Raw genomic sequence first — 5,820 nt, 5'->3', positions numbered from 1 at the left:
ACACCCGAAGAATAAGAAGACATGGAATATTAGAGAAATTGAGTTTTAGAGATTCAAAAACTCTAAATAAACTTAAACAAAGCAAAACCAAGAAACTTCAAGAGTAAAAATCAAATTTCCGAAGAGAAATGTTATGGCATAATCGATGTGTTGAAATCAAGGGAGATGGCGATATTCTTACACCCGAAAACCGAAATTTGATACCAATAATGAAAAGCTACGCGAGACGATAATGAACAAAGCTCATAAGTATAGGACGTACTTTGAAAGTGACAAAACATACCACAAACCTTAGATCGAATTAGTGATAGAAGAATATGAACAAAGCTATCACTTCGTACGCAATGAAATATCTAATCCATTTACAAGTTGAAACCGAGCACAAGAAACCTATGAACTACTTTAAACAACCCGATTTTCCCATGTAGAAATGGGTAATGATAACCATGAGCTGTATTTCCAAGACTACATCCCAACATGATAAAAGTATGGGTTATTGTTGATAGACTAACAAAGTTTTCCCATTGAAATAGTTCAAACTACTAACGATTCGAACTCGATGAATAGATTAGCATGATGTGAACAACATCGTGTCCCTACATGGTGTGCCACTATTCAAAAACTCCAATCAAGATAGTCTAATTACATCCCATTTATGAGATACCTCCCAACAAATGTAAGGAAACTCGATTGAACTCTAGCATTACCTATCATCCCCAAAAATATGGGCAAAGTGAAAAGAACAATCCAAACGTTCGAGGTTATGCCCCGCGAAAGTAGTATAGACTTAAGTGTAAATGGGATAATTATTTTCCCTAATAGAATTCTCATTACCACATAAACATGCGAGCCGCGTCTTATAACGCATTATATGACCAAAAATCCATGTGTTGGTATAAAAACAAAGGATAACTAAATGACTGGACTGGAAGTAGTCCACGAAATGTCAAATAAAGTATTTCTAACCATGAACGAATCAAAGTGGCGTGAGATCTCCAAAAAGAGGAATAATCAAATATTTTGGACTTGAACAAATCCACAAAACAAGGAATAAAGTATTACAAACCTGTGGACGACTCAGGGTGGCATGAGATCGCCAAAAGAGTTATACGTCCATCATAAACTATTAGAATATAATATATGTGATAGGGTGTTAAATAAAATTTCTCATTAGAAAGACGTCATTCACCTCGATAAGAAAAGAAAACTTAGTCCACGTTTGTAAGACCATATGAAATATTCGACCGAATCGGGACTGTCGCATACCGTCTGCGGCTACCCAAAGAAACGAAAATGATACACGATGTATTCTACGTCTCTAAATCTGCGTAAACATCTAGCTAATAAATCTCGTGTCGATGTTCTTAAAAGATATACAAATAAATAAAAATATAAAATTCATAGAACGAAAAATTTAAATCGAAGATTCAGAAACGAAGAAATTAAAGGGAAGAACCTTGAAAATTGTGAAAGAAAAATAGGACTCACGAAAAGGCCCAGAGTATATTTGGAAACTTGAATAAGTAAACCCCCTGGTTCTAGAGGCGAATCTAGCGGGCGAGATTCATTCCAAGGTGGGGAGTATGTAACATCATGAAAATAACGGGTCAAAAATTCCAAGTTTCAATAGTAAGAGGACTTAAAATATAATATTCTAGTATTCTGTCTAGTCGCGATACGCGACGTCATAGAAGACAAGCCCATCGCGTATCGCGATGGGTATGTTTTCTAAACCCAAGAAATGGGCAGACGCCGATACACGACGAACCAAAACCCAACTTCATCGCGTATAGCGATGATGTGGTCTGACAGCGTGACACGTGTCCGCCACGTGTCACATGGTGGCACCATGTTCCTGCCACGTGTCACCACGTGGCATAAAGGCATGACATGGTGACACGTGTCCTGCCACATGTCACCGCGTGGCACAAAGACCGCCATGTGGCACCACGTGGCACCGCGTCTGCCACGTGGCAAACCTACTTGGTGATTCACCAACCTTACGTCGCGATACGCGACGGGGTTCTTTCAGGCCATCGCGTATCACGATGACCTGCATGATCAGCTTATAAATAGAGGGCTTCCACCCTCATTTTCACACACACTTTCTCTCTCTAACATCTCTCTAAAAATACCTAGATAAACGTACTGACCATATCGTTTTTCGTGACCATAAAACCCCGACATCTTACCTCGTAATTCGTACAAATAAACCAATGATACCCGACATACCAACATTCCGCCTCAAAATACGTGTCGATCCGAGACGACTCGACGTTCCGCCTCAAATTACGTGCCGACCCGAGACGACCCGATCTTCCGCCTCGAAGTGCGTGCCGACCCGAGACGACCCGACGTTCCGCCTCGAAGTACGTGCCAACCCAAGACGACCCGACGACCAGCCTCGAAGTGCGTGCCAACGAGATTTGAAGACCGGCGTGCCTCGATTTGCGTGCTAAGGAGGTGTTGATCAAGATTCTCGATATACGTGCAAGCGTCGAAGTACGGCCCGTGAGTTTTAGAAAATAATAAGTCGAACAAGGTAGGCATAATGCCCAGATAAAATATTAATAAATAATAAAAACTTAGACAAAAGAAAATATACAAAAGAAAATAAAGGAAATGAATTATATAAAGAGAAAAATATATATAAATTTTAAATAATAATAAAAAGAGAAACAATAAAGAAACAATAAAATAATCTTTAGTAATAAATAAAGATTAAAGTATTAATTAAAGATACTTTAAATAACAATAAGTAAATAAAAATATATATATATTATATATTATTAATATTAACTAAATAATATATATATATATATATATATATATATAAGTATACGTTTTGGAAAACGTAGATTTTAGAAAAGAAAACATGACGGAATAAAGGTCCGAATATGAGAATAAGAGATATATGATTTGGACTATAGGTTCAAACATATTATAAAAAGGAAAAGATAAAATAGAAAATAGTTATAGTTGATAATATTATTTAAGTTATTATTCTTAAGTAATAAGAGAAGAAAAGGATACGTTTCTTAATGAAGAAGAAACGTAGATTTTAAGAAAAAGAAAAACAAGTTAAACTTGAAGTTTATCTTGTAAAAGAAAAGTAAATAAGTTAAAAGAAAGAGTTTTAACTTGAAAAAGAAAGAAATAATATTTTAAACTAAAGATTTAAAATAAAGAAAAGATGTTTTGAACTAAAAGTTCATAAAAAAATTAAAATCGAGGTAAAGATTTTACAAAAGAGACTAGAGGTCTTAAGCCGGATATATATTCGACTAACAAAAAGTTATACTCGTACTATAGGTGCGAGATAACAAAGAAGAGGGAAAGACCTTCGGATAGTGTATTGAAGCTGATCCAAAAAAAAAGGTTATACTCGTACTAAAGGTGCGAGATAGCAACGGGAAAGACCTTCGGACGGTGTATTGAAGCCGATCCAAATCAAAAGGTGAACACGCCCCCAAACTTTACAAACTTGTTTTCAACGAGTCAAATGTGTTATATGAAAATAATTTACAATGGACTATGTGTTCCTAAAACCGTTATAAATAAGAGTATAAGCCTAGCCCTCAGGCTGTAGTATACGTTTGTCTGGATCCTTACATATGTGGTACTACGCGGTGTGCGCATCGCACCACACCTGGTCGTAGGACGCTTTCCTGCGGGGAGCACGACCATGTGTATACATACAGGTACTTAACTAAGTCGAATGATGCGGTGTTTGCTGAGGTATTTAGTGTAGAGACTCGAGTTTATAATTGTGTTGTTATAACTTTGTTATTCCTAAGCCAAGATGGGTCGAGGCTTGCCTAACCCTCGAGGGGTAACAAAGTAAAAGAAAATATTTTTAGCGTCAGCTATTCACCAGCATATCGCTGACGTATTTTTTTAACATTTCAGGAAATTATAGTATCAAGAATTGGAGCCATTCATGAAGTGGATGTTCTCAAGGTAGAGATGGCTCATTATTGAAAAAATATAAACAATATGCTTTGTAAAAATCTAACGATGTTTATAAATAAAACACTCGGGAATTATTATCCAATACGCTTTCTAAATAAACTAAATAATCTTATTTATAAATAAAGGTTTACAATTAAATTGTCATTTCAAAAATATATTATTATAAATTAAAAGACTTTCCCGAGAAGCTTTCACAAACAAAAGAAATTATATTTTATTAAGAATGGTTTCAAAAGTATATAAATAGTTTTAAAAGTCTTCCGCTAAAAACAAACTCTGATATATTTACAAAACCGGTACCAACTGTTGGTCACACGCCCAAGTCGTAAGTCGGGGTGTGACAAGTTGGTATCAGAGCTATCGATCTTAGAGAATTAGGTATTCAGTTATACCTAGGCTTTAATCAAATGATAGATAAATATTTTTTTACAAGATTTATTGTTTTTTTTACTTTTTTGATTTTTGTGTTTTTTTTATTTTTTAATTTTTTTTTATTTTTGAGTTTTTTTGGTCCAAAATGGTTCTCATAGTTCTCAATTTTAAAAAGATTCTCTCATGATCCTGATCCTATATATATATATATATATATATATATATATATATATGGAATGGTTCATGCGAGAAGTCAAGTTACAACGAGAAGTACGAGAAGTTAATCTGGACCACTTATTTCATTTTTAATCTTACATCATTTAAAGTAAATGAAAAGAATATTAAAATAATATAATTATATTCTCTCTCCAATTAATATATAATTAAACCATACAAGTTACATTTTTAACCAATATAATTAATCTATTCACAATAACTAAAATATTTAAAAAATCAATAAATCTATAAAATAATAAATCTTTATAATTTTTTACCCTATATCTTGAGTTCACCCTACACAACTATAATTTTTTCTTACGCCTCTTCAAAAATTCCTACAAATGATTAATTTTTTCATACATGTCTTAATTTGTTTTTCCTACACATTTTCAATTTCTTCGTATGCATGTTTATCGTCCTAGACATATTCAAATCTTTCCTACGCATATTCAATTTCTTGTTACACATCTTTAGTTTTTCATACACATCTTAATTTATTTTCCTACACATCTTTTAGTTTTCTTATACACAACATATTTTTTTCCTACACGTCTACAATTTCGACTTACACTTTTTTTTTGTCCTACACATCTTCATTTTTTCCATACGCATATTTAATTTCTTCCGACACATCTTCAAATATCTCATACACATCTTTAACTTTCTAATACACATCTAATTTTTTTCACCTACACATCTTTAATTTTCGCATACACATCTTTTTGTACACATTTTCAATTTCTTCGTACACATTTACACATCTTCAAATTAATTATTTATTTTTCAAAAAAGCAATCGATGATGAAGATAATATTTTGCTTAAATGTTATAAATTATAAACATTTTATTGGTGAAATAAAACAAATTAAATCTTACACTAAACAAATAAGAAATAAATAAATTATAACTTACAAATCATAAATTTTAGATATTTATGATTTGAGATTTTATTTAGGGATTGATGAAATAAATTAAATGATGAATTATTTTATTTTACCTAAACTAACATTTTCTTATTTATTTTAATGTCTTTCAAGTTGTATTAATTACAATAAATACAATAATGTTTCAACCATTGAATAATAATCTAATGGTTGAGATCACTTCTCGCACTTCTCTCTATAAAATCACTTCTGAAAAGAACCTAATCATATATATATATATATATATATATATAAATTATGTATTCTCACCAACATTCGTGTTGACAATCTTTATTTTCATACATGTTATAGGTACAAGTAGTTGATATTATTC

This window comes from Bidens hawaiensis, unplaced genomic scaffold, assembly GCF_021521415.1.
Source record: "Bidens hawaiensis isolate Kalapana, Puna unplaced genomic scaffold, B.hawaiensis_p1.1 tig00025822_1, whole genome shotgun sequence".
Lineage (NCBI taxonomy): Eukaryota > Viridiplantae > Streptophyta > Magnoliopsida > Asterales > Asteraceae > Bidens > Bidens hawaiensis.
The sequence above is the reverse complement of the archived record's forward strand: the minus strand, read 5'-3'. Positions refer to the sequence as shown.